The 8,091-nt window shown below is 36.2% G+C and overlaps 1 long non-coding RNA gene across 3 annotated transcripts; it reads left to right on the top strand.

The window, feature by feature from the left end:
• Positions 1–653: 653 nt before the first annotated feature.
• LOC127076142 (uncharacterized) lies at positions 654–7,741 on the top strand. Of its 3 annotated transcripts, none has more exons than XR_007786768.1 (3): positions 746–920; positions 1,454–1,645; positions 7,708–7,741. It is a non-coding gene; the product is annotated as an uncharacterized LOC127076142 (long non-coding RNA). The 3 variants fall into 3 exon arrangements; XR_007786767.1 differs by lacking the exon at positions 7,708–7,741 and adding an exon at positions 2,040–2,226; XR_007786766.1 differs by lacking the exon at positions 7,708–7,741 and having other exon boundaries at positions 654–920; positions 1,454–1,921.
• Positions 7,742–8,091: the final 350 nt, after the last annotated feature.

Raw genomic sequence — 8,091 nt, forward strand, 5'->3', positions numbered from 1 at the left:
TGGTGATGGATTGAGTACTTTTGGATGTTGTCCGGAGACGCTCCTTTAGTTGCTTGAGATGGCTACGAGAAGCCTTGGCATATGTGTTTTTTAGGAGGGTCCAAAGATCGTGCGAGGTTTTTGTCTGGGACAGCAAGGAGGCGACCTCATTTGAGAGGGTGGTGAGGAGGGCACCATAGATGAGGCGATCCTGTCGCCGCCATGTTTGATAGGTGGGATTGATTGTTGTCACTGGAGTTGTGACAGTGGTGGTGGTCGTTTTGGGCAGCGCCGGTAACGATCCATCTGGGTATTGGAGGAGATCATAGTCATCAAAGAAAGCTTCAACTTGGAGTTGCCAATTAAGGTAATTGGTGGGAAGAAGTTTGGTTACACTGCCAAGGGTGATGCAGACGAGTGGTTTGGATGGTTCATAGAGGGTTGGTGATTGAGGTATAATTGTCGTTGGCCATGGCGGCGAGGGTGGCAGTTGGGATTAGGAACGACATCCTGATTTAGAGGGGGAGGAGGCTGGACCGTTTCAGCTCTGATACCATATAAGAAACTGAAAGAAAAAGATTGTGTAAAGAATTCATTCTTTACTCATTAGTTATTGTATGTATATATACAACCTAAGTAAACCTAAATGGAGTGAGTCAGGCTAACAACTTTCCTACAAACTCTCCACTAATTAGGTGAGTGAATAATGAGTCAATATCAAATTTAAATATCATAATAATTAAAGAAAATTAAATTTTAATTATTATTATTATTGATACATCCAAGTCGCATCAAGAACAAGTTCGAGGTGAAACGAAGTGAAGCGCGAAGTGTCATCATCCTACTCCATTGAAATTACTTATGCGCGCACGTAAATGGAAAATACAGAATCAAACTCGAAACAAGAAAACGCACCGAATTGGAACTTCAATTGCAAACAGGTACAATTATCTTCACTCATTTCGAATCGCTTCTCTATTTTTTCTTCTTCTTCTTCACCGTTGTGTTTTTGTTGCTGCGTTGTGAATCACGTGAGAACCAAGAGGATTGAGGTGAGGGAGAGAGCTCAAGGATCTGTGAGATGATGGCAATCGAGAGTGGAGAAGAATTGAGAGTGAGAAATTCTGTGAACTCGATGATTTGGAGAATGAACTGAAAAAAAAAACGAAAAAATGAAATCTCCTCCCGAACTTCCAGGGAATTACGTTTATACATGATTCGAATTAGTTACAAAATTACATCGAAATTATAATCAAATTCAAACGAAATTCAGAGTTAGTTGCAAATTAGAAAAATGGTTAGCATGTTAGTTAATGAACAAATCAATTTTGGTGAATGAATTCTATCTTCTGCATCACACTTCTTATAGCTTAATGTGGAGCTTCAAATTAAAGTTCTGTTGAGTTTAGCTGAAATCATTTTGTTTTGTTAATTTTCTTTTTACAGTGTGTTAATTGGCTTATGGATTTTACAGGGATTAATGGAAAGGCTTGTGAAATTTATGTGCTTGCGTTTGGAATGGTTTCTGTTGGTTTGAAAGTTTTGATGCCAGTTCACATTATGTGCAGTGGACTCTTTTGGTGATCTGTTAGATGGATGTTGCAGGGTCCAACTTCTATTAATTATGAGGAGTTCGGTTTTGGTTTTATTATTGAAAAAACTGCAGGTTCAAATTGTTTTAAACTTCTATTGGGCATATGCTATGGGTTGTGTTGTTGAAACATTATGCCTATTGAATGGCTCTTATTTCCTGCTATGCCTTTTTAATTTGAGATATTTGGAAAAATGATGATCATGATGTTGAAAACCTGGACTGTGTATGGACCGAAGGATTGCTAATCCTTTGCATTTGTGCTACATATTCTATTAGTTATGCAAATCACTTTAGGCTAATGTTAGTGAATTGGATTTTTCGATAGTTAATGGTTGAATTGAAGTCAAATTGTGGAGTGTTTAAGTGATGTTAGATTGTTAGAAAATGATAGGAATTAACATGAAAAATGAGTTATTGATTTTGAATTAGTAATTCGAATTTGGTTTTTTGGTTTATGCGAGTTAAGATTTCTTGGTGCGGCCTTGGTGGATGAATGGACAAGTTATTCTTGACTAGCTTAAGAACTTTGAAGAACAATTGAAGTGATTGTGAAAAAATAGGATTTAGGATTTAGACATTGAAAATGTTAGGAGTTTTAATTTGTAACTTGAATTGATGTGTAAGTTTTGCACGAGTTATATATTGTAGAAATATTGAATGTAAAATATTGGGTTGTAATTGAAATTGTGAATGAGATTTGCATAGAACTTTATAAATGAAATAGGAATATGAAAATGGATTGGTTAAATATTGTAATAAAATGAAGGTTTGTAATAACAAAAATTGGATTTGAAAGTTTGATGAAATTTTGAAATGGAAAGATTTTGAATGAAAAGATATGGTTTTATAATTGCTTAAATTGTAAAATATGGTTTTGTTGTGATTGAATGAGATTGAATATGAATGGAATATACATTGATTGGAAAGTTATTGAATGTTTGAACATTGTGTATAATTTGAATGAATGCTTGAAAATTGTTAATTGAAAATGATTTGAAGATTGTTTTGGAAAATGATTAGAAATGGTCTTAAACATTAATAAAGGTTTGATTTGGAATCTTAAATGTTCATCTTGAATGATTAAATTAAATTTGAAAGTTGATTGAATTTGGATGCACAAATCAAATGGAAAGATCAATGGTTAACAAACTTGAAGGTATAACTTGAACTAAATATGAATGATCGAAATCAAATGGGCCTATAAAATGGATGGTTGGCTTTGGTCAACTAGTTGACCAAAAAGTCAACTGTGAGGCCCGAATTAAGGTTTTCACATGTAATGCAAAAAGACATGATTCACATGAAACAAAGACTAATGTTTAAGCCACAATGCATGAATCAATGGAATCAATACCTAAATAGATTAATCACCCTTGATTATTTGTACCACCTGAATGAAATGAATCAAGACATATGGACCTCTGCATTTGCAGATACCAAGACACCTAAGTCAATGGGCTAGGCAATGTGTGAATCAGGTGAAATACCAACCACGTAGGCATGTGGATAATGGGTGAGGCATGATATGATAGTCAGACATCTTTCCATAATGAATTAGGGTTTCTATCGAGCAAGGTGTGAAAAATCAAGCCATAAAGCACGTTAAGATCAATTAAGGTTTCAGATGCATAGATAAAAGTTCATGAGGTCAATGGGTGGTTAAGTCAGGAATTAGGGCTTGAGTGTCATGATTATGAACTTTTTGAACCAAGGCCCATGAATGCATGAGATTAGGTTTAAAATCCATATTATGAGTAAGACTCCAATACTCAGGCAAAATCCTAGTTTTAATTAACCACAAGTTTTGAATCTATGAGATTGTATTAACATGAATGCATGATGCGTATGAATGCAGATGAATCTTAAGTCATGGGTCAGATGAAAAATGGAAAGGGGAGAACATATTTTGGGGTAAGACAGTTGCCCTTATTTAATCTACTTAGACCTGGATTGTCGAATTGCGAGAGTTTTTTGGATATTCGGAGTATGAGTGGATTAAATACCAAAGTATCCAAAAAAAATCCCGTTGAGAACGGTTGTATGAGATATAGGGTTGCTTGACTTTTCTTCTGTTGGGAATTATTATGTATTGTAAGGATATTACTGGAAAATGAGGGTCATGATATGCATGTTGTATGGTATTATTTTATGAAACACTAGGCCATGTATGATAACCTCTGATATAAGAACAGGAAGCCCATAAGCTTAAATGTGAAAGTTCTGGAATACCCTTGGAGACAGTGGGTTTCAAAAATGAATCATCAGTTCAAAGAACTGGAAACAAAGTCAACCGCGGAGGTTTGGAAAAGAAGAAATGTTATAAACCCTGAAGGTTGGGAAAAAGTCTATCAATCATGTAGATTGAAATAGGTTCATTAATTACGACGGTCAGAAAAAGATTCAACAACCACGAAGGTTGGAAACAAATATCATCAACCCTAAAGGTTGGAAAAAGATTCAACAACCACGAAGGTTGGAAAGAGGTTCATCAACCCTACAGGTTGAAAAAAGACTCATCAACCATGAAGGTTGGAAGAAAAGGATCATCAACCCTAAAGGTCGAAAAAAGATTCAACAACCACGAAGGTTGGAAAAAGATGATTCATGAACCCTAAGGGTTGGAAACATAAGATCATCAACCCTAAAGGTTGGAAAATGATACCAAGCAAGTTGGGCTTTAAAAGATGCCAAGCAAGTTGGGTTTTAAAAGAAGTGTCAAACTAGCTGGTTTTAAAAGGTATCAGGCAAGTTTGGGATTTGAAGATGCCAATAAAATACTAGACTTTGATTCCTCTGATTTGCACACACGACTTCATGCTATGTTAGATGAATGATATGCATGAGTAAAGCGACGTGATTAATATATGATGACGATTCATGCAATGGTTAAGCCAAATGCTCATATAGAGGGAGGTGGGAACTTTGTGCTAGGATAATGGTCACGTAGGCGTGATTCTCTGACACGTACTTCAAGCTAAACAATTGTTGTCATACCTCTGGATTATGTATGAAATATTGAGAGAGTTTGTACTTGCCTAGCCTGCCTCTGCCCCAATATAATGAATATTTGCACCAACGGCCCCAGTCACAAGTTATGGAGTAAACTCATCATCTGAAGATTTCAAACTATCTTTCCCTAACGTATTGAAATTGTATCCTCTTGATTTAACCATCTTGGAGTGATTGACTTCTCGTGCTATTGTGGCGGTCTGCCCCAATATGAGCCTTAAAGTAACTTGCCCCTGTCTGGCTGATTCTGAGAGATTTGTAGAATCTCGACGTGGTTTCCCTAGACTGACTAACCTTTAAAGAAATCTGAGCTATGGGATATCAGGAAATTGTTCAATCTTCCCATTATATAATCCTTCTTTATATCAAATTTCTATCCGCAAGTAAAAATGCTCATTTTAAAAATGATAATTGTAATGTCATGCTCATGCAAGTTTTGAAACTCAATTGTGTTCACTAAGATTATGACATATAGTGAATGAATCACTTATTAGAATTCCATATCAGTACCAATACAAATGACAAGCAGATCTTTAGGAGTCAGCTTAATGTGATCTTACCATAGTATGCTTCCAAAATAATTCCTGCTTCAATTAGGTCTTTTAAGGGTTGTAATGTGGCCTGGTTCACGGTTTTAGAAAAAAAGGATATAAGGCTCAAGACCTATTCAAGCCCACCCATCCTTGTGATGTTCTCTAGTCCTACGTTCAGTTAGCTTAAAACAAGCGTTCATCTTTCAGAAAAGGATTTTGAATATCAACAATGATGGTTATGGAACCCATAAGAGTTTGGAGTGATAGTCACTCTCATTCTGCTTTTGTTTGCAGTCACATGAATTTGCTCTTGCTTAGGATTTTGATATTAATTCTCTTATTTTTCATCTTTTGATTTCCCTTATTTTTTCATGGGCTGATCCTTTGGATCTGCAGCCCGCCGGGATGGCCTAACTTTTGTCCAAGTCAGTCTTGTTTTCAAGCTTTTGACTTAGCGGGCTTTTCTTTTGCTTTTGATTTTTTTTATTTCTCATTCATTGTTTTTTTTAGAGCAAATCATGTGACACTTTGTTTTCTTGATTTGGATTTGTTGTAAGGTTTATGACCATCGTGCTCCTTTTGCTGGTAAGGGATAACCATTCTGAATTTGTGAATTCATCCTCTTGAGAGGGATATGATATGATTGATCACTTGACTAGATATTCTCCTTCTAAGTTTTGAACGCAAGGTCAAACTAACTGAAGGCTACCCTGCCCCTGGTTAAACATGAGGGTTTTATGTATAAAGAAAGAAACTCCTACTTCAAGGTCCAAAGGGTTGACTATGGATTAACTTCCTTATATCTCCGGTGTTTAGGGATTTGAGTAATGCCTTACATCATCAGCACGGTTTTGTTCAAAAGCATACAGGAAACGATCTTGCGTATTTTATTTGCATCATTCTCTTTTGATTTTGCTGAGTAATAGTTTGATACTGATGAAATGAAATATGAGTGAACACGAATGGACTTAACATGTACGTTTATTTCATTATTATTATCATCTGAAAACCATACAAGTTTAACAAATGAATAACAAATATTAAACAAGAAAAGATTACAAATGAGACATGATTGAATCAATATGATATTACTAGCCTTGATACTCCTCTAAAGAAGTAACTGAATATGAGCAATTTTCACCACTAATTGCATTCACTATTTATCCACAGTGATCTGGAAACGGATTGGTTATGACATTGGGCCCTGCATCAGAGAAAGACAAGACATTCTGATCAATCAACTCTTGTACTCTGGTCTTGAACAACCCACAATCTTCGGTTGAGTGCCCTATATAACCGACGCGAAATGCACAAGAAGCGTTAGGATTATACTTCGGGCCATAGGGATAAATAGCCGGTGGTATTTCTTTTGGAACAATTGCCCCTTGCTGAACAAGATACAGTAGCAACTGAGTATACGGTATAGGGATCTGGTCATGCTGAGGACGTTTCTTATCATAACGTCTTCCTTGACCTTGACTCTGGTTTTGGTTGTCTTGCGGAGGTTTCTGATTCTGTGAAACTGGAGCCTATGGAGGCTGTTGATACTGCGGTGGGTACGCAAGTTGCTAATATTGGGAAGCAGAAATGTATGGATAAGGGTAGTATGGCATAGAAGCCATAGGTGCTTGAACCCGAGGGTTGACATTTGCCATCACAGCACTTGCCTCAGGCTCTTTCTTCTTAGCAAAGCCTTGAGATTTCTTGACCACTGTCTGGTTATAAGCACTGGCAATCTTTCCTGTTTTCAGCCCATTCTCAATGCGTTCTCCAATGGTTACTATGTCAGCAAAGTTAGACGACAAGCTACCAACCATCTTCTCATAGTACAAACGTTGGAGTGTGCTCTTGAAGATATCAACTAATTCAACATCTGTCAGTGCATGTCTAACTCTAGAAGCCATCTCACGCCATCTTTGAGCGTATTCTTTGAATGTCTCAATACTCTTGAGAGCCTGATTTTGCAGTTGCAACCTGGTGGGAGCCATGTCCAGGTTATATTTGTATTGCTTGAGAAAGGCTTCAAACAAGTCCTTCCAAGATCGGATTTTACTGCGTTCTAAGCTCATGTACTGGTCCAAGGATTCCCCAAATAAACTATCTTGGAAGCAATGGATAAGGATCTCATCATTATTAATGTATGATGCCATCTTTCTACAATACATGATGACATGACTTCTTGGACAGCGTAAACCCTTGTATTTTGGTAGGTCTGGTGCTTTGAACTTAGGAGGAAGCACCACATTAGGAACTAGACACAAGTCCTTAGCATCCATATCATAAGAAGATAAGCCTTCATTAGCTTTGATCATCTCATATAGTAATTAATAGTTTGCTCGTCTATTCTGATCTGAACCAAAAGCAATCTGATTAGCAATCTGGTTAGCAGTATGAGGATTAACTTGATGATTGGGAAGTTGAACACCCTGAGAAGCTTCCTGAGAAATGACTGGATGAGAAGAAAACTGGGGATATGGAGCATACTGATGGATGAATGGACAAGTTGAACACCCTGAGGAACTAACATGAAAAAGGAGTTATTAGTTTTGCATTGGTAATTCAAATTTGGTTTTTTGGTTTATGCGGGTTAAGATTTCTTGGTGCGGCCTTGGTGGATGAATGGACAAGTTTTTCTTGACTAGCTTAAGAACTTTGAAGAACAATTGAAGTGATTGTGAGAATTTAGGATTTAGGATTTAGACATTGAAAATGTTAGGAGTTTTAATTTGTAACTTGAATTGATGTGTAAGTTTTTCACAAGATATATTTTATAGAAATATTGAATGTAAAATGTTGAATTGTAATTGAAATTGTGAATGGGATTTGCATAGAACTTTATAAATGAAATAGAAATATGAAAATGGATTGGTTAAATATTGTAATAAAATGAAGGTTTGTAATAACAAAAATTGGATTTGAAAGTTTGATGAAATTTTGAAATGGAAAGATTTTGAATGAAAAGATATGGTTTTATAA

The sequence above is a fragment of the Lathyrus oleraceus genome, chromosome 4, assembly GCF_024323335.1.
Source record: "Lathyrus oleraceus cultivar Zhongwan6 chromosome 4, CAAS_Psat_ZW6_1.0, whole genome shotgun sequence".
Taxonomy (NCBI): Eukaryota; Viridiplantae; Streptophyta; class Magnoliopsida; order Fabales; family Fabaceae; genus Lathyrus; species Lathyrus oleraceus.